A 24,445-nucleotide genomic window follows, 5' to 3' on the forward strand; every position below is an offset into this window, starting at 1 on the left:
GTTTGGCCCTTGCGACCTACTGGTCATCGTCTGTACTGCGGCTCTCAAGAATGGAAGCGCTCCTCGCCGGTTTTCCACCGATGGATCCCGGATCACCAATGGCTCCGGTGCCCTCTCCGCTTACCTTGTCATCGGGAGGGGAAACACCATTCCGCATCCCTCCATCGGGAGTCCTACCGATGCCTCAGCCATCGATGCTGATATGTCCATCGATGCCAATACGTCCATCGGCACCACCGATCCATTCATCGATGCCCTCGATGCCTGCACCGGTGCCTTCGATGCCTTCATCGGTGACTCCAATTATTCCTTCGGAGCCTAGACCAGGACATTCAGGGATTCCACCGTCCCGTCCCCCTAGGGCTCCTAGAGGGGCAGATGCCGATCCCTACGATACCTGGACAGATGATTCTTCATCAGACACCGATGACCTGCCTTCACCACCACCTCCTTCTGAAAGCAGAAAGCATTCTCCTCCAGAAGACCTTTCTTTCATAAACTTTGTAAAGGAGATGTCTGAATTGGTTCCCTTCCAATTACAGACCGAATAAGATGACAGGCATCAAATGAAGGAGCTGTTGTAATTCCTGGATGCTCCCAAGGAAATAAACTCCATCCCTATTCACCATGTTCTTCTGGACCTCCTCAAAAAGAACTGGGAACACCCTGGCTCTGTTGCTCCAGTCAACAGGAAGGCTGACACCACTTATTTGGTACAGTCAGCCCCAGGTTTTCAAAACTCTCAATTGGATCACCACTCTGTCGTCGTGGAATCTGCCCAAAAGAGGGCAAAGAGATCAAAACCTCACACTTCCTTTCACCCAGGCAAGGAGCAAAACTTTCTAGATGCCATTGGTCGCTGGGTCTTCCAGGGCTCAATGCTCATCTCTCAAGTCGCCTCTTATCAGCTCTATATAACCCAATATAACAGGGTGTTATTTAAGCAGATACAAGACTTGCAGACTCCCTGCCTCAGCAATTTCAAGATCAGCTCCAAACCTAGTAAACAAGGGTTTTGAGGTGGGCAAGCATGAGATAAGATCATCTTACGATATCTTTGACACTACTACCAGCGTATCTGCAGCTGCTATCTCAGCGAGAAGATGGGCTTGGCTCAAGTCTTCGGACCTTCACCCTGAAGTGCAGGACAGATTATCTGACCTGCCCTGCGTAGGAGACAATCTGTTCAGCGAACAGATTCAAAGAATGGTGGCGGAACTCAAGGACCATCATGAGACCCTGAGACAGCTCTCTCTGCTGCCTTCTGACTATGCCTCCAAGCAGCCATTCAGGAAGGATATTAAAAAGTCATTCTTCCGTCCAAAGAAGTCGTATCCACCACCGTCTAGGACTCGTTCCATGAGACCTTTCCAAAATGCCCAGTCTCGTCAGATACAAAACAAAAGCTGCAAGCAGCTCCTCAGCCGGGCCCTGCTTCCGGTTTTTGACTCCTGCATAGAGAGCAGCAGCCAGCTTCCACTGCCTCAGATACCAGTGGGAGGTTGATTGTGCAATTTCTACAACAAGTGGCTCACAATCACCTCAGACCAGTGTGTTCTCGCCATAATCTCTCAGGGTTATCACCTGAACTTTCTCTCCATCCCACCGGACTCACCACCTCGGCTGACGTGGGGAGTATCCGACCACTCACCACTCCTGGAACAGGAGGTCTTCCTCCTTCTCCAGTCTAGAGCAATAGAACCAGTGCCCTATTCCCAACAAGGCCTAGGATTCTTTTCCCGATACTTTCTAATCCCCAAAACATCAGGCGGCGTTCGTCCAATTCTGGATCTACGTGCCCTCAACAAGTACCTCCAACGAGAAAAGTTCAAGATGGTAACCTTGGGTTCCTCTTCTGCAAAGAGGAGACTGGCTCTGCTCTCTAGACCTCCAGGATGCATACACTCATATTGCGATAACTCCATCTCATCGCAAATACCTGAGATTTCTAGTAGGCCCCAAGCACTATCAGTACCGAGTGCTTCCATTCGGCCTTGTGTCTGCACCACGAGTCTTCACGAAATGTCTCGTAGTAGTTGCAGCCTTCCTCAGGACTCAAGGTGTTCATGTCTACCCCTATCTAGACAATTGGTTGATCAGGGCTCCCACTCAGCAAGCTGCTCTGTTGTCCCTACATCTTACCTTACACACCCTGATTTCACTAGGATTTCTCGTCAACTACGACAAATCTTACTTAGTCCCATCTCAAACCTTATCATTCATAGGAGCAGACTTGGACACCTTGCAGGCAAAAGCTTTTCTACCTTGACAATGAGCTCTCACTCTCATCTCTCTCGCACACCAGCTGCAGTCTCAGCGCTACACGACTGCACCCACTTTCTCATCCTACTGGGACACATGGCGTCCTCAGTTCAGGTCACCCCAATGGCCCGCATAGCCATGAGAGTCATGCAGTGGACTCTAAGGTCACAGTGGACTCAATGCATTTAGCCCCTGTCGACCATTGTCCACGTCACCGGCTCACTCAGTCAGTCTCTCGCCTGGTGGAAAAATCAGATCAATCTCCTCCAAGGCTTGCCCTTCCAGGCTCCAGACCCTCAAATAATTCTCACCACCGATGCTTCCAATCTCAGCTGGGGAGCCCATGTGGCCAATCTGCAGACACAAGGCAATTGGTCTCCAGAGGAAGCCAAACACCAAATCAATTTCCTGGAGCTACAAGCAATCAGATATGCTCTCGGGTTATTTCAGGATTGCCTCTCCAACCAAGTCATCCTGATTCAGACAGACAACCAGGTGGCCATGTGGTACATCAACAAACAGAGGGACGGGCTCCTACCTACTGTGCCAGGAAGCTGCGTAGATAAGGGCGGAGGCCCTCTCCCATTCGATGTACCTCAGGGTCACCTACTTGCCGGGAGTGGACAATGTGTTGGCAGACAAGCTAAGTCGCGCCTTTCAACCACACGAGTGGTCTCTCAACCCCTTAGTGGTGGACTCGATCTTCCAACAATGGGGTTACCCGGTGCGATATGTATTGTATACAGGAACATCGGTATATAAAAATTAAAAATAAATAAATAAATAAATATAGATCTCTTTGCGACATGTCAAAACCGCAAAGTAGAGAACTTTTTGCTTTCTCACTCGCAACCAACACTCACAACCAAGAGATGCATTCTCCCTCTCGTGGGCGACAGGCCTCCTATATGCATTCCCTCCACTTCCACTTCTCTCAAAGACTCTCGTGAAGTTAGGTCAGGACAAGGGAACCATGGTCCTGATAGCACCTCACTGGCCTCGCCAAGTGTGGTTTCCAATACTTCAGGATCTCTCCATTCGCAGGCACATTCCCTTGGGAAAGGACCCGCTTCTGATTACACAAAACGACGGGTGCCTGCGCCACTCCAATCTTCAAGCCTTGTCCCTGACGGCATGGATGTTGAAAGGTTAATGCGTCAGCCACTTAACTTTTCTGAACAGTTTCCCATGTCCTGATCACTTCACAGAAGCCTTCCACGACAAAATCTTATTCTTACAAATGGAACAGGTTTCAGTCATGGTGCTCTTCTCTTTTTTTTTTAATTTAATTTTTATTAAATTTTCACCAATGACTTACATTATGAAAACAAGAAAATAAGAAATTGCCATGCTGGGTCAGACCAAGGGTCCATCAAGCCCAGCATCCTGTTTCCAACAGAGGCCAAACCAGGCCACAAGAACCTGGCAATTACCCAAACACCTAGAAGATCCCATGCTACTGATGCAATTAATAGCAGTGGCTATTCCCTAAGTAAAATTGATTAATAGCCATTAATGGACTTCTCCTCCAAGAACTTATCCAAACCTTTTTTGAACCCAGCTACACTAACTGCACTAACCACATCCTCTGGTAACAAATTCCAGAGCTGTATTGTGCGTTGGGTGAAAAAGAATTTTCTCCGATTAGTCTTAAATGTGCTACTTGCTAACTTCATGGAATGACCCTTAGTCCTTCTATTATTCGAAAGTGTAAATAACAGAGTCACATCTACTCGTTCAAGACCTCTCATGATCTTAAAGACCTCTATCATATCCCCTATTAGGAAAGGCTGAAAAGGTTAGGGCTGTTCAGCTTGGGAAATCAACATTAGTAAACAACATTAGTAAATCAACATTAGTAAATGAACATTAGTAAACAACAAAAGAATTCAATTACCATTATTTCTGTTGTTACATATACCATAATTGAGGGAGTCTCAAATATACATACTTTATATAATCTTCATATATAGTAATAAAATACTAAATAAATTCCATATTCTATTTATTTTAACAGAACAAGAATCAATATAAGGAGAAGGGGGGGGTTTATGTATTTTTTACTGGACATCATCCTTTGATATTTCAGCCTGACTTTTATCTGTCAAAAAAGTTTCTAAATGAGTAGGATCAACAAATCAGAATCTCTTCCCTCTATAATTAACAAGGCATAAAAACGGGAATTTTAAGAAAAATGTTGCACCTATTGCAATTACACGAGCTTTTTTTTTTTTATAATTTATATTTTTATTGATTTTTCATGTTTAAAACAGAAACAAAACCATCAAGAATCAAAAAAGAAATACATTAGAGTTGGTACAGTTAACAACCTTCCCAACCCTTTCCTTCAAAATTACAATGACCATACATTTGTTTTTTTCATAATCAAAAGAAAAAGGTACTTTTGTCAACCTAAACAGAAGCTTGGTAGCATTTAGGGAGAATACTATATCACATAACTATAAGTTCAAAAAGAAAAATTCACAATACTGTACTATAATTATACACTTTCACTGGTTAGTGGGGAAGAGGTAGTTATTTTTCATTGGTCAATAAAGTTTTTTAACTGGTCTGGTAGAAAAAATATAAACACATCCTGTTCTTTCCTTATTACACATTTACAGGGAAATCTCAGGTTAAATATATACCCCATAGCTATTACTTCCTGACGGTAAACCAAAAACTGTTTTCTCCTTATCTGTGTAGTAAATGAGAGATCAGGAAAAATCTTTACTGCATTTTCATGAAACATGATAGGATATTTAGAAAAATATATTTTCATGACCTTATTTAGGTCTGCAAAATTTATAAAAGAAACTAGCAATATCCCTCTATCTATTATTGAATTATTTGAATCTTCAAGAAAATTGGTTAAATTACCTTGAAAAGGTAACTCCAAAGCGTTCAAATTGGAGTTTTTCTTGGGCAAAAAATAACAATAACTTATTTCAGGAAATTCTTATTACACGAGCTTTTAAAGACAAGAAATACTTTTTTCTAGCCTGTGTGGCCCTCGCCACATCTGGAAATATTTGCAGTTTGTGCCCACAAAATAACATATCTTTAGATCTAAAGAACTTCTTAAACAAATTCTCCTTATCTTGTTCAGCAATGAAGGAAATAAAAAGAGTAGCTCTATTATTTATAATATCAATCGACTCTTCTAAAAAGGTCGATACTCCCATTGTAGGTGGGGCTTCTCCATTATTATTCTGCCCTCCAGTATCTCTGGCTGGCTTTTTTTCTAGGTAATAAATTTTAGAAATCTTTGGAATTTCCTCATCCTGATATAATAACATCTCTTTCAATAATTTTTTAAACATCTCCCAAGGAGATAAAAGCCGTGTAATAGGAAAATTAATAATTCTCATTTTCCTAGATCTTAACAAATTTTCTATGTGTTCAATCTCCTTGTGCATCGTTAAACTATCATGTATACATACATTCTCCGAGTTCTGTTGAATTTTACTCGACAAAGCCAATATATCCTTCTCATGTTTATCCACTTTCTTTACATGATCATCAATTAAACTCCTATTAACATTTATAGCAGTCAATAATGAATCATTCATTTTAACTATATTACTGTCAAGCTTCAATATCATTCTACCAAGATCAGCCATTGTAACATTGTCCGTTACAACCACCAGACTAATGTTACTTTCTAAGTTAACTGGGAGCTTTGATTTCATTTCACTTATACCAAATGAAATAACATTTCCAGTCCACTGAGGCATGGTTTGTAAATTTACACCTATGCATCCCTGGGCCGCACCTACCAGTTCACTTGATGTTCCAGGAGGTGTTATCACCGTCGGCTGTGGTGGGGATGAATGTCCTTCGCCAGGACTGTAGGAGATTAAGGACATACCTTCCAAACTGTCCTCTTTTGGCATCTCCAGCACTCTTACGACGTGCTGGTCCATCGGGCCTGTGCGCTGTTGCTGCACAGGAGAAGAGGTGATGATTACTTTTGCCTTTCTTTTCTTGCCCATTAAAGATGACACAAGGGAAAGGGAAAAGCCTCTAACCGGTTTCCGGCCTTCTCCGGTCTAAGCCGGTCCAAGCCGCACCCCTTCGGCGCACATGGCTTAGGCTATGGTGCTCTTCTCAATCCCTTGACCCCTTTCCTGTCCAATCACAAAGTTTCTGGACTATCTCTGGCACTTGTCGGAGTCAGGTCTAAAAACTTCCTCCATCAGAATGCATGTTAGTGCAGTGGCCGCATTCCATAAAGGTATCAGGGATGTTCCCATATCAATACAACCCCTTGTAACACGTTTTCTGAAGGGCTTGCTTCACCTCAAGCCGCCACTGCGTCCTCTGGCCCCTTCTTGGAACCTCAACCTGGTTTTGGGTCGGCTCATAAAACCACCATTCGAGCCTCTCCAATCTTGTGAACTTTGCTATCTCACATGGAAAGTGATCTTCCTTTTGGCAATCACTTCGGCTTGCAGAGTTAGTGAGTTACAGGCCCTAGTTACCTATCCGCCTTACACTAAACTTCTGCAAGACCGGGCGGTACTCCGCACTCACCCTAGGTTTTTGCCTAAGGTAGTATCAGAGTTTCATCTCAATCAATCCATTATACTACCTATCTTTTTTCCCAGGCCCCATTCCAATCCAGGAGAGCAGGCTCTGCATACCCTTGACTGTAAATGGGCTCTAGCGTTCTACCTAGACCATACAGCTGCCCACAGGAAAAGCACTCAATTCTTTCTCTTTCCATTCCATTAAATTGGGGCAGCCTGTGGGTAAGCAGACTCCTCCTGGTTAGCGGACTGCATATCCTTTTGCTATCAGCAAGCAGGCATTCCACTTCAAGACAGTGTTAAAGCACACTCTGTGAGGGCCATGGCGACTTCAGTAGTACACCTATGCTCGGTGCCGCTTCCTGACATTTGCAGGGCTGCCACCTGGAGTTCTCTCCATACCTTTACAGCCCACTATTGCTTGGACAAGGCCAGAAGACAAGATTCCATCTTCAGCCAATCTGTCCTGCGTAACCTATTCACAACTTGACGTACCAACACCCTTCCGCCTGCCCGGTAGAGTTCAGGATGCCCTCGGCCAAATTTCACCCCAGTCCTAGTGTCTTGCACACCTGGGTACATTTGGTACATACTCGGACATCCTCAGCTCGGTATTCACCCATATGTGAGGACTACCATCCTGCTTGTCCTGTGAGAAAGCAAATGTTGCTTACCTGTAACAAGTGTTCTCACAGGACAGCAGGATGTTAGTCCTCACGAAACCCGCCCGCCGCCCCGTGGTGTTGGGTTCGTTAAGTTTCTTATTTTATTTTTCGGCACTTCCTGTAGCTTTTTAAACAAGACTGAAGGGGGATCCCTGCTGGCTGCAGGGTTAGTGCCATGCTGGGCATGCCCAGTAGGGGCCAGTCAAAGTTCTGGAAACTTTGACAAAAGTGTTCCATGATTGGGGCTCCATCCTGTGATGTCACCCAAATGTGAGGACTAACATCCTGCTGTCCTGTGAGAACACCTGTTACAGGTAAGCAACATTTGCTTTATCTTTCAGTGTGCAAATAGACACTTATAATAATGTTTTGTCAACTGCAATTAATAATACAGCACCACTTAGTCTAATAACTATCATGTTTCTTCTCATCCATGGTATCATCCAGGTCTTAGGATCTTGAAAGGGCAAGTATGCCATCACGAACAGATTTGGCGCAAAAACAAGTCAGACAATAAACAAAAATGGTTGGATGCTAACAAACACTATCTTAATGAGGTTCTTTTAGCAAAAAGGAGATTTGTCTCTGATAGACAGCAATAAACAAGGGCCTTGACTTTTATGGTTTAGGAAACTTAGTATGAGGATGACCTGTACAGCATGGCAGATGTTACCATAAGCTTGCTGGGCAGATTGGATGGATCGTTTGGTCCTTTTCTGCCATTGTTTCTATGTTTCTGTGGAGAAAGTACAGAGAAGGGCAACCAAAATTATAAAGGGGATGGAACATTTCCCCTATGAGGAAAGGCTGAAGAGGTTAGGGCTGTTCAGCTTGGAGAAGAGACGGCTGAGGGGGGATATGATGAGAGAGGTCTTTAAGATCATGAGAGGTCTTGAACGAGTAGATGTGAATCAGTTATTTACACTTTAGAATAATAGAAGAACTAGGGGGCATTCCATGAAGTTAGCAAGTAACACATTTAAGACTAATCGGAGAAAATTCTTTTTCACTCAACGCACAGTAAAGCTCTGGAATTTGCTGCCAGAGGATGTGGTTAGTGCAGTTAGTGTAGCTGGGTTCAAAAAAGGTTTGGATAAGTTCTTGGAGGAGAAGGCCATTAACGGCTATTAATCAAGTTTACTTAGGGAATAGCCACTACTATTACTGGCATCAGTAGCATGAGATCTTCTTAGTGTTTAGGTAATTGCCAGTTTCTTGTGGCCTGGTTTGGCCTCTGTTGGAAACAGGATGCTGGGCTTGATGACCCAGCATGGCAATTTCTTATGTTCTTACCCAGGAGCAGTTGTCCAGCCAAGATCACTCCAAGAGCAAACTGGAAATTCACCCATGAAGTCGCAAAGAATTCTCGACTAACGTAAAGATTTGCAGGGTTCTCTCACTGTGGCTAATTTGAGGGTTCATGCATCAGTCATTAGGATAAAACTGAACTGGAATGGTTTCTGTGGGCGAATAGTTAGGGGAAAAACACCGCTCTCTAAAAAGAACATTGCTACCTGCCTCAGATTCACCAAAGAGTATTTAGAGGGCAGACGAGTCAAAAATTGAGCTTTTGGGCAGAAGCATCGTTAACACAGGGCCCATGTCCAAGTTTCTTCTTCAGTGCCCCGAGTTTCCCGCTGCAAGCAGAGCAGAAGAGGCCCAGCATGGCCCTGCAGCCAGTGGCCAAATAAGAGACCCTGCGGGGGCCGCCGGTATTTCCATCCAGCCAGCAGCCAAGGAAGAGGCCCTGTGGGCTACCAGCATTTATTTCCCTTGCAGCCAATGGCCAAAGAAGAGAGATGCCTGTGTGAGTGAAAGACTGCCTTTGTGTGACAGAAAGAGAGACTGTGTATGTGTGAGAGTGAGATACTGCTTGTGTGCGTGTGAGAGAGACTGCTTATGTGTATGTGAGAGACTGCCTATTTTTGTGTACTTGTGTGTGTGTATGTGGTGTACTTGTGGGTGTGTGTATGTGGTGAGAGAAAGCATGAGACTGCATGAGTGTGTGTGGGTCAGAGAGAGAAGATAAAGTTTGTGCTCTCCCCTCCAATCTATGACAATCTCATGGTGACTGCAAATCTAAAGTTCCCAGGTATAAGGAGCAGGGAATTAATTTTAGCCTTATTAGTTTTAATTATTTGAGGTTATTTAATAAGTCTGCTATTTTGAAATATTTTATTGATGTTTAGTAAATTTTTAAAAATTTTCTATGCATTTTCAGTTATTGGATATTGTTCTATTCAGCTGGTTTAACATTTATTCTTTTTATTGGAATGGTCAATGTTTTATATTTCTTGTTTATATTTGATGTTTAACAAGGAATGTTGATTTTTCTTTTTTTCATTGTTGTACTACATACAGAGTCTGGCTTGTTGTGGGTTCAAGTTCAGTTTTATCTGTACGTTTCTGTTTTATACTTCACTCTTTATTCTGTATTTGACGAGGGTCTGTCAATGTGTGACAGGTGAGGTATTTTGCTAGAATGCAATTTATGTGTAGGGATGAATAGTAGCCACACTTATTCTGTTTTCCTAATAGAAGGTGTATAGGTGTTTTAGGGCCTGGTGTAATATTTGCAGTGTTGCCTTTTCATGGATAAAGTGGTTACTGTTTGAATCAGTTACAGGCCGATGCAATACTGTGCGCTGGCCGCAGTGTACAGCCCAACACGCCCATTTTTGCCCTCAAAAATTAAGACCTGCCTCGGAGCCCAAAAGGATTACAGAAAAAAACAGAAAATACTGCTTTTCTGTAGTACCTCCAACTTTATATCATGGCGATATTAAGTCGGAGGAACCGAAAAAGGATATCCCTAAAAAAAAATAGCCCATTTAAATATAACATCAGGTAGCCTGGAGAGGTGCAGTGGCGCACATTAGGAGAATGGACGATCAATCATAAGTTTTCCTCGTGACGATATTGCATCGGCCAGTTAGTGTGTTATGGTATGGCAGGTTTGCTGTAGGTTCTGAGTACATTTTTGGCAGGACCTTGAATTATTATGCAATGTTAGTGAGTTGTGCTAATTGTGGCTGTTACAGTGAAGGTGACACCAGAATCCGAATATTTTTCTATGGTGAGTGTTCTAGTTCTGCTCTGCATCCTTTGAGGGAGCTTCTTTGAATGCAGGATATTGTAGAACTTGAGGCGCAGGATTTATTCTTCCCTATCCTGTATAAAACCCAGACTTCACTCTCAAGAAAAGAACTTTATTGATTTATTGATTGATGCTCTTGAATAATTTTAGTGGTGTTGTAGTAGACAGTTGAAACTGGCCAGGGATTTCTATGCTGCATAGAAGGTTCTTCTGTCTGGAGATGCCACTGATATATGTGACCAGCACTTTGTGACAGTGATGCAAACTGTGGGGTGAATTTTCAAACCTGCGCGCGGGCGTACATGTGCACGCGCTACCCGGCGCACACACGTATGCCCGATTTTATAACATGAGCGAGCAGGTGTGCGCATGTTATAAAATCAAGGGTCGGCGCGCACAAGGGGGTGCACGCCCACACCCGTGGGCTTCCCCCTTCCCCTCCCCCCTAACCTAACCTTCCCACCCCTTCCCCTAACCTCCGCCCCCCCCCAGCCCTACTCTAACCCCCCCAATTTCTTGTTATACCTTTTGCGCCTGCCAGCACACAATCCTCCAACACAATGGCAAATGGCCGCTGTGCCGGAGGCCTCTGGCCCCACCCCTAGACCGCCCCGCCCCTTTAGTAAAGACCCGGGACTTAGATGTGTCCCGGGGCTTTATGCGCATCGCCGAGCCTTTATAAAATAGGCCCAGCACGCGTAGCCCCCGCTATGAGCGTAAATCCTCTGAAAATCCAGCCCTGTGTATAGCGGTGTAGCCTGCTTTCTGAGCAGGGATGTTCTGTCTCCATATGGATGAAGGTTAGAGGCAGGTGTGAACAGAGCCATGGGATCCCTGCTGGGATTGAACTGGGTGGTTTCCCTGTCACAGGTCATATAAAATGACACCCTGATGACAGCTGCATAGAATAAAGATCATTTAATATTTAAAAGTGTGATGTCCAACTATGAGTTTTTACAGGATTGTTTGGGGAGGGGGAAAGCTGTTGATCATGAGTTACAAATTTCAGATGTGGTAGAGCCTGTGCCCTGGATCTTTTAGATACCTAGCATAGCAATGCCTCTGCTTTTCAATCACCATAACAAATTATTTGTTTGACAAAAATCAAATACTGCCTTCCAAACTGTCAAGCATGGTGGTGGAGGTGGCATGGTCTGGGGCTGCTTTCCTGCATCAGAAGCTGGATAACTTGTCATCACTGATGGAACCATAAGGGATGTGAATCGGGCTTCAGCCGATTGAAAATATCGTACGATATGTTCAAAATCGTCAGAAATCGGGGGCTCCCCCAAAACGATAGGAAAACCCCACAATATTGTTCATGGGGGTTCTCATCGTTTTGGGGGAGAGTGGGAAAAACGGCACACAAAAATAACCCCTAAACCCACCCCGACCCTTTAAAACTAATCCCTTAGCTTCCCCCACCCTCCCGACCCCCCCAAAAAAACTTTTTACAGGTACCTGGTGGTCCAGTGGGGGTCCCGGGAGCCTGTGCCATTTTTAAAGATGGCGCCGGCCATCCAGTGCTCCTACCATGTGACAGGGGCCGGCCAATGGCACGGATACCCTGTCACATGGTAAGGGCAAAGGGCCATCGGCGCCATTTTGATTAGTGGCAGCCGACGGCCCGGGAGCGGGAGATTGCTCCCGGGACCCCCACTGGACCACCAGGTACCTGTAAAATGTTTTTGGGGGGGTCGGGAGGGTGGGGGAAGCTAAGGGATTAGTTTTAAAGGGTCGGTGTGGGTTTTTTGTTTATCGGCTCGGGCGCAGCCGATAAACAAAATCACGATCGGGCCGGATGAAAAAAAAAACCACAATGTGAATCCGAACCGATTCCGGTTCCGATTCACATCTCTAGGAACCATGAATTCTGCTTTATATCAGAAAATTTTAGAGACTATCAGACCATGTGTTTGTGAGCTGAACCTGAGCTGAAAGTGTATCATGCAACAAGGCAATGACCCTGAACATTTAATTAAATCTTCAACAGAATGGCTGTAGAGAAAATTTCATGTTTTGGATTGGCCAAATCAAAGTCCTGACCTAAACCCTATTGAAATGTTGTGGCAAGACCTGAAGTGAACTGTTCATGGAAGGAATCCCTCAAATATCACGGAGTTGAAACTTCTCTATGTAAGAATGGGCCAAAATTCCTCAAGGATGATGTGAGAGTCTGATCAACAGTTACAGGAAACATGTAGCTAGTTACTGCTGCTTAAGGAGTTGCCACCAATTACTAAACAAAGGATTCGCAAACTTTTTTACACAAGGATACTTATTGTTGAAACTTTATTTTAATAAATAATAAAAATATATTATTTTTGTCTGAATGGTTTATTCAACTGGGTTATCTTTTTCACTTATCAAGGTTTAGAGTAGGATACACAGTAATCATGTTTTAAATATAAATTGTGCTAAATGCAGACTATACTGGGGGATTCACAATTTTTTTTCTGAGCATTGTATTTGAATAAACTGTAAAATAGCTTTTCCATTAATGTAAATGGTATGTGTTTTAAATTATAAGAAGATAGCGTCTTTAACAGTTTAAATTCCAGTCAATAGGAGATTTAAAAAAAAAAAGGAAAATTTTAAAGAAATATCATATCCTTTTAAAAGAAACACAGGAGGAGGCAGCAGTTAAATATTTTGCTCAAGCATTCATACATACAAAAAGCCCCATACACTTGGAAAGAAAACACACTCTGTGAAGAAACTTGCTGCAATTCGCATTCATACAGAACATTTCTATCCCAATAAAGCAGAAGGAATTAACAGATTTCAATCATCTAAACATGCATTCGTGTGAAGGGACTTATGAAACTCTCGAGTTGCCCTGGATCAAATTAATTTACATTTTTATACAAAACATGTCATTTAGCAGGAGAAAGCTTGCTCCCAACCTTAGTACTTGATCCCTTGTGGACCAAGATTTTCTCCTGTGGGCCTGTAATACAGCAACATCCTGGGGAAAAAAACTCACCCCCCCCCCCCCCCCAAGTCAAAAAAAATCTGTCTTTCTGTAGGGAAATATGATTTGAGCATGGGTGTTGAGTGGAGTACAGGCATCACCAACTTAGAAAAGGGGTGTGCCATGCACCACCATCCCGAAACTGGTATCGCCAGGGTCTTTGAGTCCATAGCAGCAATCCGCTAGTCTGCCAGCTGCCTTCCTGCTCTTGGCTCCTTGCCCCCCACCTCCCAGAATGACTGTTCTACCTCCAGCCTTGTGGTCCCATCTCCACTGCTGGACCAGCAGCAGTTCCATCTATCGGCCCACCCTCCTATGTCGTCATCGAAGGCCCAGTGTCGCATGTTAGCATGTCATCAAGGGCGACATGTTGGGCCTTTGTGGATAATGTCAGGCGCCTCTGGAGCAGGCAGGCTAGACCAGTGGTCCCCAACCCTGTCCTGGGGGCCCACCAGCCAGTCGGGTTTTCGGGATATCCACAATGAATATGCATGAGAGACAATTTGCATGCACTGCCTCCATAACATGCGACGGGGCTTGCAGGTGACGACGCTTAGAGTGAAGGCTGGATCCTGACTATAGCGGCCGAACGGGATCATTTCCTAGTCCTAGGGAACGTGAAGTTATACTTGGACTATTTCGGTGTCTAATCTATATTATTGCCCAAACGGCGTTCTTAGACAACCTACCCTCCTGCTTCATCAGTCTGCCTCCATAACATGCAGATTTTCTCTCATGCATATTCATTGTGGATATCCCGAAAACCTGACTGGCTGACGGGCCCCCAAGACAGGGTTGGGGACCACTGGGCTAGACCACAGACAGCTGAGAGGCAGATCAGATTTTCCTCTTCTCATTCTGGCACTTGGTGCCTGTTTGGTTTTTGGTTTTTTTTGCCGTGATGCTGGAGCCAATCAGTACCGCAGCAGGTTCAAGCCATAGAGGTTTTGATCTGTGCCTCCGCCTTGTGCTTTGTTTTGCTATTTTCCCGTATCTTCTGAAGTGGCGGCAGTACCAGCAAACCTGCTGCAGCCTCCAGGTCACCAGGAGCTGAATGCCTGACCCCTATCTCAGCCTGAAATTATATCACACCATGACCATGATGGGTAAAGCTGCTTAAAAGCATAAGAATACATGTTTAAGCGCAGTGTTCTGGAGTTAATAGTCTTCCTGAGCAGGAGTCTCAATCTCTCTGTCTCTCATTCAGTCTTTTTTTCCACTCCCCCAGTATGTCAATACTTAGGTTTGAGCAAGCTAGGGAGAATTTTTGTCGAACTGGTTCAGCCTGAGGACTAACCTGCCAGGGAGAAGGAGGGGGAGCGGCAAAAAAAAAGGTTAGGAGAGCAAGGGAGATGTTGACCACCATGGGAAGGGGGGAAGGGGGAGGGACTTAGATGGAGGATAGTGGTGGGCGGGGGATTTGTAATCCAGTTTTATGCTTGCATGCATATTTCAGTATTGAATAAAATTTGTATAACAACGTTTCTTCAGTCTTTGTGCATATTGTGGTGTATAGTTCATTGTTTTGTTTTAAATAAAGCCTTAAGAAAATGTGTAATACAGTTTTGAGGCCAGTGTTCAAAGGCATTTAACCGGATAATTCACAAATTATCTTGTTAAATGCCGAGTTTTCAATATCCCCAGTAATTATCAGGCCAACAGAAACTGAGAGGAAAAGAAAAAATCGTCCTGTACTGTAAACAACTGAGGACAGAGTTGCTGGGAAAGTGGTTTTTAATTACTTAAAATACTTGAACAATATAATTTAGACCTGTAAAATCACTTTACATACATGAGTGTGGCTGATTTTTTTTTTTAACTGCTCATCCTGGATTTATTCACCAGAATAGGTAGCATCAGCCTGTCAGATTGACTTGTTCCACCTTTGCAAGACAAAATCAAGATAAACTGGAGCTTTTTGGCCAGGAAAATAGCTTGAATCAACCCCCTTGCCTATTAACCTGCAGTGGCTGGTACTGGGAGGAATACATTTGCACTATTTTTGCAAAAAAAAAAACTGGCTTGCTTGGACCATTATCATAAACCTTCGAAAGCTAAATTGTAAATAATCCTCAGGGGACTCTTATAATGGCTTTAAAACTTCAAATAGTTATCATGAAAGGAACTATAAATTATAGACTGGACAAAACCTATAAAAACATCAGAGTATGCTGACCAGCCTCTTTCGTATGCGGATTTTGCATTTGAAAGAAATGGCAGAGATGTAGGCCCAAATGGAACAGTTTGATCAGTGTATACATACTTATATTGTGGATTAGTATGAAAGTGTTATTTTGTTTTTATTCAATTTAGATGGCAATAGAGAGAGATATGCTTACTTTTAGGGTGCGTGTTGAGGCGAGATTGCCTTTGGTCCTGACCGCAGGACGGGCCCCTACAAGCGTGTCGCCAGTGATCTGGACCTAAATGCTGCCTGGGCCTTGCGGCCTTCTACAGGGCCAGATTATGAGATGTGCTCCTGCCGCCGGACGCATGTCGGCAGCAGGCAGAAGCAGTGAGAGACAATATCAGTATGGGGGGGGGGGGCGCCTGTGAACTGATGCTGGTCCCCCACCCCCTACAGGAAGCCCAAGGGGGCAGGTCTGTGAGGGGGCCCAGGTTTAGGGATACACGAGTGCTGGACACTGAGTACACGTGCAGCGTAGTAGTGTATTTGGTGTGAGAGTGATTATGAGGAGGATTTCTCCATCTGACAGACTGAAAACCAGAGTCCAGGGATTTCCCTCCATACTCAAGGAGGATGCTTATTTTTTTTTTTTTTAGGGACCTGCTTTAGAACAGGTAGGCGGCTTTTGAACCCCAGGGGAAGGTTAGTGATGGAAGACCTCATCTTCCCTAGGGTACCCAGCTGCAGTACCCATCTGTGATGATATCTTGAGGCGCTGAGGACCTCACCATATTGTTACTTTGAGGAGAAGTGGGGAGGGGGGGGGAGCTGCTTCTGGTCACCACGGACGCTTACAGTCTGGAGGGGAGCAGGGTAGTGCTGGGGCCTGAGTAGTCCTCCTACTACATGTCTTGTTTTTATTTTTTTCTCTTCCATCCATTGTCCCCCCCCCCCCCCCCCCCCCCTTTTGCAAGGGATTTATTTAAGTTTCTTTCATACTGCTTTAAACCAAAGCGGTTCTCAATAAACATACATACACTTAAAACAAACCAACAAAATACATCAGTGCAAAACAATCTTAGTTACTGCATCTAACATATGGTTATAGCTTCGGTATCATTCGTATTTCTAGCCAACTGCAACAAAAAAATATGCCCAGCCCTCAGTCGGTAGCAATTCTTTCACACTACATTTATAGTTCACTGATAGCTTGCTGATACAGCCAAGTTGTAAGCCCTTTTTTAAATGTTTTTTTTTTATCAGCCAATTTTCTCAAAGCTTCAGGTATTGTGTTCCACAGGATGGGTCCTGCCACAGAAATCGCTCTCTCTCTCTCTCTCTTACCTCACCCAGATGTACCTGTTGAACTGTAGCAATAGGTAATAATAGTTTATTGCCGAGCAAAGATTCTTGGGTGGTATATAGAAGTCCTGGGTTTAACCAGCCTTAACTTTCCTACACTGGGGGTTGGGGGCAGCCCTGGTAATCCTTCTCTGGGGGTGAAAGGCAGTTAGTCAGTTCCCTTCCAAAGATCTAGGGGCCGGAGGGTAGCCTCAGTGCTCTCACTCTGGGGGTCGGGGCAATCTGGCCATTCCCTTCCCGGGGTACAGGAGCAGCTGGGTGATTCTCTCCCTGGGGGGTTGGAAGTTGCCAGATAGTTCCATCCTGGGGGTCAGGGCCAACCTCAAGGGTCCCTCTCTGGTAGTCAGGGGTGGCTGGAATATTCCCTCCCCTGGGGTTAAGAGTGGACAGCGCATTCGCTCTCTTAGGATCATAGGTGTCTGGGTCATTTCCTCACTGGGGATTGACATTGGCCAAAATATTCCCTCCATGGGGATCCAGGGCAGACAGAAAGTTTTTTGGGTTTTTTTTAAGGGATTGGAGCAGATCACCTGCTCTATCCCTGGGCTCGCTGGTGGGCCAGGATTACTTATCTGGGATGCCTTCACCTCTGGCAGGGGTTCAAATCCACCCAAAGCCCCTTCTCCAGGGTTCCTGGTTTGTGCGCCCATGCCAGGAGTGTCTTAGGGTAGGAGGGGGTGGTCTCCCCAGTGATCAGGATCTGATGCAGAGGCAAAGTACCCCTTGCTGGGCCCATCTGGAGATTCACAGTTTTACTATAAAACTGTTTGTTAAGGAAATAGCATATGAACCCAGAGCTTGACATGCCTTGGTTCTGAAGCATTTCCAGCCAGCACACAACAACAGTCACATAAACAGTAAACATTATAGATATACCTCCCTCCCTCCCGAATACCCCATACCCTCCCCCCGCCCTGGGCGTGGGCGGATAATACCAATCACCGTTGCAAGCACAAACTGACTACCCAATCACCCCTATACCCCCCTACCCACCTTTCAGTGGTACAACTATAGAGACTGTGTCAGAAAGCATCCCAACAATAGAAAATAGAGCATGTTTGAGATCACAAAACTAAACAAAAGTGCTTACAATGCATTGCAGGTAATTCATTAGCTCACTCCTCACCCTGGGAGACCAGCGCTGCAGATAAGGGCTCCATATTTCAAAAAAACTGCATCTTTTAAACGAGTGGCTAGTAAGCTGATTTTTCATCTGCATTAACCCATGCATTTTGTTCCTCCAATACCAAAAAGAAGGTGGATTATCACCACACCAGATAAAAAGAATGGACTTTTTTTTTCCCATGCCTTTCTAAGCAATAAATGCTTAGCCTTCCCCTGAACCTGAAAAGTAGCTGATACATCAAACAGGACACACTCAGGAACAAAGTGAACTGATTGTCCCAGCAAAAAAGATAAATACTTGCACATTTTTTCCCTAAACGTCTGTATTGCTGGGCAATACCAAAAACAATGGCCCAAGGTACCCTGGGTGTGATGACATTTCAGGCATGAATCCGACTCCAAGAACCCCACTTTATGCAATCAGGAAGGTGGTAAATATGCTCTTCTCAACAGCTTATATTGTAATTCTCTGAGGTTTGCATCTTCCGTCAGCTCTGGAATGCAGGCAAAAGAGAGAGAAAGTACCCAGGGAATCAAGAAATGAATCTTTCCATTTGGCCAGCAAGTCATCTCCAGTAAACCCAGGACCCAATTTAACCAGAGATTGTCGGATGCGTGAGATCCCCACACGATTTCATACCTCAATCTAGAGGAATTCCTCAATCTTTACCACAAAACCGTCCAACAGTGAAGAGATATAATGCCTGAGTTACAGATACACAAAGATGATCTTAGGGTTAAGATCAAATTGGTTACTTAACTCCTGATATGACAGCCACTTACCTCATCCACCACTGGAGATAATGCACTTCTCTAGCTGTTCAATGTATAAAGACCTGTGACTGAATGTCTGGCAGAAAATCCAAATTACCCCTAATTGGTAAATAAGCAGATTCTGAAGAGTCATGTCCTATCTTAACACAGAAATACGCCCAAGCCTTCTGCAGGGAGAGTATTAAAAGATTATGTCGCACTGCGCGTGGCAATTGACTTAGACCAGTTCCTGTTCTAAATTAAGAGGAGTAAAATATGATGTGTTAAATATCCAGTCCTTAACATGTCTTAAGAGGCACGTCATATTGTATTCCTCAATATCTGGAATACCCAACCCCCCCTTGTCGCTAGACTCCCAGCATGTGAACCACCAAAATCCTCGCTCTCCTACCCTGCCAAACAAAACAGGAAAGCATAGCATATATTAATTTAATATCTAATTTTTGTATCAGCAAGTGTATCATTTGTAAAATATATAACCACCATGGCCACACAATCATCTTAAACAAGTTAATTCTTCTAGTCACAAGACAGAGGGAGATCTTTCCAGGCTGCGAGTTTATTCTTCATGGTTCTTAGTAAGGGTAGTATATTGAGATTATACAGACGTGCAAGATTCATTGACACCTGAACCCCAAGATAATGGAAAACGTTCTCAGCCCATTTAAGGGGAAACTCATTCCCCCACAGTTCCTTCACCTGAGCATGAGACGTCATAGCCTCGGATTTATCTAAATTAAGTCTCAAGCCCAAAAAAGAGCCAAATACCGAGAACTCCTCCATCAGCACAGCCAGGGAGCCCACCGGGTTACTGAGGTGTACAATCATATCATCCGCGAAAGCCACAATTTTAAACATCTGAGTGCCCATGTGAATGCCAACTATATTTTTATTCAATTGAATAGATATTAAAAGTGGCTCCAGTGACAAAATAAATAAAAGAGGGCACCCTTGATGTGTACCCCGTTGCAATAAGAACTCAGCTGTGAGCGAACCATTAACCAAGATCTGAACTCTCAGGTCTGAATATAAAATCTGGATCACTTTCAACCAATTAGCACAAAATACAAAACGATCCAATACAAAGAAAAAATAGTCCCAGTCAATATGGTTGAACGCCTTTTTGGCATCAAAGCTAGCCAGTAATGAGGGAATCACATGTGACAAACTCCAAGCAATAGAGGCCAGGATCCTTCAAACATTAAGGACTGAATGCCATCCACAAACAAAATTTACTGATGATTCTCCACCAAATCTGGAATGACTGTAGCCAAACGATCTGCATAAATCTTAGCCAATAGCTTTAACTCAAAATTCAGCAAAGGGATAGGTCTATACAATGCGGGTGAAAGAAGGTCCTTGTCCATTTTAGGTATTATAGGTATTTTAGGTATTATCCTTTGATGGTATTATAAGGAAAATGTTGTAGTTCAATGAGGCATTTATACATAAGAAAAAGGGGTGGAGTTATTTTATCAAGCAAAATTTTGTAAAATTCAGCTCCGTAGCCGTCAGGTCTGGGTACATTGTAAGGCGGGGGCACCCAATATTCCATACCGTAGTTCTTCTAACTAAATAGGGGCATTCAACTGAGCCAGTTGCAATTCTGAGAGCTGAGGGAACACAACCCCCTGAAAAAATCGGTTCCTCATCACCAAGTCCCCTGATTGTTTAGTATAGAGCTGTCGGAAATAATCCAGGAAAACCTTTTGCAACCCCTCATGAGAATTAATTATATTATTCTGTTTATCTCGTACAGCAGCTATGTATTTGGCCCCCAGTTTATGTTTAGCCAAAGAGGCTAATAATTTCTCCATCCTGTTCCCATGTTTAAAGAGCTGAAATTTATAATAAAACATAGATTTTATGGTCCGCTGATGTATCAGCGAATTCAAAGCAGTCAAGGACGATAATTAAGCTGCCCTTAAATGCTCCGACCGCCAACCAGCCCATCTGATTCTATGCCTATGTTATCTGTTTTTCCAGATGCAATAATTTAGCATCAAGGACCCTTCGTCTGTGAGCTACAAAGGCAAGAATCTCACCTCAAAGCACCACTTTTCCAGTCTCCCAAAAAAGAACAGGATTGCCAACATGCTCTTTATTATTTTATTGTTAATCAAGCCAATTTTGATTTTAAAAATCCTGGATCTTTTGATCAGTAGCTAGATAAGCTAGAAAACGCCAGGAATGAAAGGCCCGCCCAGTATCCCTCCAACATAGATCCACTCAAATTAAGGAGGCCCAAATACAGCGGCAGCCACCTTGGAAAAAAGAGGGGTAGATACAAAAAGATAATCGATAAGAGCCTGAGATGCGTGTGCTTGTGACACATGCGTGTAATCACATTCTGTGGGATGCAGGATATGCCAGGCATCTACCAAATACAGTTCTGTACACAGATATGGGACCCCAACTATGCGACAATAGCCTCTCCATAGCCCCAGGATGAGATTTATCCAACACTGGGTCATATACCATATTAAGATCCCCTCCAAAAACTAAAGGCCTCTGAGAGAAACCTTGAAGTGTTTGTATGAGCAACTTAGGGAATCCTTGATCATATAAATTAGAGGCATACACATTACACAGTGAGAGATTTCCCCAGCAAGGAAACTCCATGCACTGAAAAGATATGGCCTTGCTTAGCAGAATTGCCACACCCACTGTGTTAGTATTAGGTGATGCCCAAAAACCATCACCCTCCCACCATCTGCTCAATTTACCATGTTCCACATCATTCAAGTGGGTTTCTTGCAGCATAACAATATCCGTATGCTGGTTCTTCAAGGTCTTCAAGATTTTATGCCTCTTAATAGGAGACCCCAATCCACAAGACAATTTTAAGGGCTCTGCGACTCATGGCAACCTGGTCATCTCATAAATTCACGAAGGTGTACTTTGGTTTTTATAGTTAAATTAAGGTTACACCCCCCCCCCCCCCCCATAGTCTAGGGTAACCCTATATCCACAATGTTCAAGCTCCATTTTTACACAAATATATCAATGTACTGCAAGCATCCTCTCACATATGCAATCCCAAATATCTAGAAAAATGAAAACATATGTCTCTAGGACTCATATCAGAACCAACCAACCATCCCACCACCCCTTATCCCCACTTTCCAATCCATACCCCACTGATACACTGATTCCCACCCAGTCCCAAACCCTGACCTACACCTTCCACCCAGGGACCACCCCCTCACTAGGATGAACACTCATATGATGCTTTAGGACCCCACCCACTGCCCACAACAATACCAACAGAATGTATTGAACAGGCAAGAAGATAGTCACTACAGTATTGCAAAAGAAAAAGAGATCATGCGAAAAAGGCGATTTAAACTGATTCTCCTGAATCCGAAGAGCATTAGCTGTAAAACTGTCCAGGGTGGATAAATTTTGAACGATGGTTCCCAGCCACGGGAACCCATGACCTCATTTTGCAATACGTAGCTCCTGTGGCTTATGAAATCTTCCATAAGACTAGTTCCAGTCCAAAATCAAAAAGAAAAAGTCAGGTACAAAATAAAAATATTAGATTGCTGAACTAGATGCACACACACAGTACTCATCCCCTGCGCAAAAATCATCAGGCAGATCAACATTCTGGCTCACAAGGACCCAGCCAGAACACACAGCGATTTAGGAATTGAAGACCAGCGAATGTTGTAAATCCAAAGAAAATCTCTAAGCAGGGTCCTCTTTGTATGTGAACCTTCACAATATGCAAAGTCGGGTGTCCCAGCCAGAAAGAGCATATGGAGCTCAGAGCGAACCTGATCAGAGATCCGCGCTTCATTTTCCAGTGACTGCAGAAAATGTTGTGCTGCCTCAGGATTGCTGTATACTGTAGGGCTCCCAGTGTTTGTTATGCGCAATTTAGCAGGGCATTGTAAAGTGAATCGAATCTGCTTTTGAAAGAATGTGCTGCTCACAGGGGAAAAGGCTCTGCGAAGTGCAGCCAATTTTGCCAAATAATCTTGGAATATCAAAATTTTTCATTCTCCCACAGAAGGTTGTATTCCTTTGCGAACCGCCTGCAGTATTGTCACCTTATGCGTAAAATTTAGGGAAATGAGCAATAACCACACATAGCCGATCCCAACCCTCCTGTCTCGGCCTGACTCAGTAAACTCTCTCAATTAGGATGGGGCCTAATTCATCCTAATGCATCCTAATAGGCAGTCATGATTCTAAAAACCCCAAAGCTCGGTGTCCGGGAGAGACTCAGGTAGCCCTACGAACCGCAAGTTGTTGCTTCTCGAGTAGTTCTCGAGACCTTTGAGCTTGCTTTCCACGGCTATGAGTCGCTCCACGGTCTTACTCACAGACTCGACAGTATCCCTTGCGCCATCTTTGAGATCTGATACATGCTGCTCAATCTCTGAAACTCGTTTGGCAGCTGAATCCAAAGCTCCCAAGAGAGCATCAAATTTCATGAAGATCTCTGCAAACATACCATCTAATTTTGCATCGATGGCCTTCTCTACTGCTCCTGTCACCACTGCCATCAACGCAGTCATGCTGGACGTGTCCTTCTCTGCCTTCGTAGGGCTGTTGGCCATTTAGGGATCTGTTGTTTTGACTTGCTACTTTTATTTGTCCTTTTCAGCGAGTCTAATCATCATGACCCAGCTCAAGAGAAAAGTGGATTTGGTCAGCGGCTGTCCCCCAGGAGCAATATGCTGTTTGTGGTTGCCTTCAGGTGCAAGTTTAAGGTATTTGGGGTGGATGGCAGGAAGGCCCAAAAGGAGCTGAGCTAAAGCACATCCAGCTTCCTTCACAGCATCACGTGATCTCCGGAGAAGTCACAGTTTTTAGTGGAACCCCAAGGCAAGGGTGAATTTTTTTGGATGAGGGACAGAAGAGACTTTGTGCACTTAATCGCCTCCCTGTATAGAATCCTGATTTCTACATATGTGCGCGCATGTGTCTGAAAAAAACAGTAAAGAAAAATAAAAGGGAAGAGGGGTTAAGGCGAAAGCGAAATGAAACAAATGTGACTATCAAAGTGGGGAGGAGGAAGGAGGAGAACTCGGGGAGACTGCAGAACCTAGGGGAGGGGGTGGAAAGAAGGGGAAAAGGAAAGTGCGCCCGATCCTTGCTGGCCTTTAGTAGATATTGGGGGAAGCCTCAATCACATCAAAGAAAAAAATTTTAAAAATCCCCAAAGGGATCACTAATGATAAGAAAAAAACCTAAGGGAAAAAAACCAGGAGGAAATAAAAAGACAAAAAAAAAAAAATAGCTCCATCCTTTGAAAGAGGGAAGGGGAGTGGGGCAGAGAGGAGGAAGTTAGAGCTGCTGCTGCTGTAGCCCAAGGAACTTGGTCTGAGGAAAACAAATCCGTCCAAAATACATAACCAAAAAAAGAAACCAGGTTTCCTTGAGTGAGTGAAAGCAGCAGCAGACCACTCCATTTCTTCTCTCTTAACGGAAAGAAACGCCTAACGAAAAATAAAAAGAGGCAGGAAAATCTTATTCCATCACAGGAAGAACTGGAACAACTCCTGCTGCTCA

Source organism: Rhinatrema bivittatum, chromosome 3 (genome assembly GCF_901001135.1).
Source record: "Rhinatrema bivittatum chromosome 3, aRhiBiv1.1, whole genome shotgun sequence".
Taxonomy (NCBI): Eukaryota; Metazoa; Chordata; class Amphibia; order Gymnophiona; family Rhinatrematidae; genus Rhinatrema; species Rhinatrema bivittatum.